Here is a 1,063-nt window from a genome sequence, read left to right as displayed (position 1 = left end):
CTCCCCCGTCTCTCTCTCTAAATATTCATATCCGCCATGTTATTCATCTTCATATTACATTGTGTATGGAGGACATGCAGCATTAGAAATACACACACGCATGTGTTTTAGTATATTATAAATTATGCATGAATGTACTTTATTGTGATTTTAATGAATTTTGTTCGCATCATGTATTCACCACCAAGTTCATCAAAACCGGACAGAGCAAGATAAATGTTTCCATTCTGTTAAAAATGTCTTGTGCAATACCTGTATAGAACTTCTGGATTTTGTTTAAAGTGAGACAATGTTATTCTAAGCAAAGGGATGACGGAGGTAGGCAATACCTTAAGTATGTGGCAAGTGAAGCATGACTAAAAGTGAGCATAAGCATGACAGGGCTGTTCTGGGGCATGGAACACATGATATTAGCAGCATTCACAAAAGCCTTTAATAATCCTCTTAATCTATCAGTCTGTTTTCATTCTCTTCGCTCTCTTTGCATATATCTGCTTACATCCTCACCTATCTCCCAGTGTATCTTTACGCGTGCACGGAAACCCAGTAGCTCTCAGATTAAACAAAAGTTCATTATCTTACGGGAGACGATGGGATGGCCTTATCTCTCTCTGCTCTGGTGCGCACATTCATTGTTCGCGCAGGGAATGAATATGTGCTTCGGAGCCTCGGAATGAAGAGGATTCGAGAGGGAACCAAGACCCTTTGCCAACCTGTCTTCTGTTGCTGATATTAATCTTTTTTTCAGTTCCCCAAAGTTCCAGGAACCTTTTTAGCATCTTCACAACACACACTTCGAAGCCTCAGGCTGTTTACATGAAGAGCTACGGAAGTGTGAAGACTATACTAATCATTAGTCATTCTCTCGGACCTTGAGATACTCTGCAGCGTTCATTTCATGCTCTATAACTTTTTGGCATTCCACCCACACATGTGCGAGCGCTGACCCTTCCAAGACACACCAATGGCCGTTTTCTTTCCTTGTTCCATGAAATAATTTATGGAAAATCATTATCATGATTAACTGTCTTTGCGAGAGAGAGAAGAGAGGCAGAGACATTGG

This window comes from Penaeus monodon, chromosome 20, assembly GCF_015228065.2.
Source record: "Penaeus monodon isolate SGIC_2016 chromosome 20, NSTDA_Pmon_1, whole genome shotgun sequence".
Classification (NCBI taxonomy): domain Eukaryota; kingdom Metazoa; phylum Arthropoda; class Malacostraca; order Decapoda; family Penaeidae; genus Penaeus; species Penaeus monodon.
Note: the sequence above shows the minus strand (reverse complement) of the source record.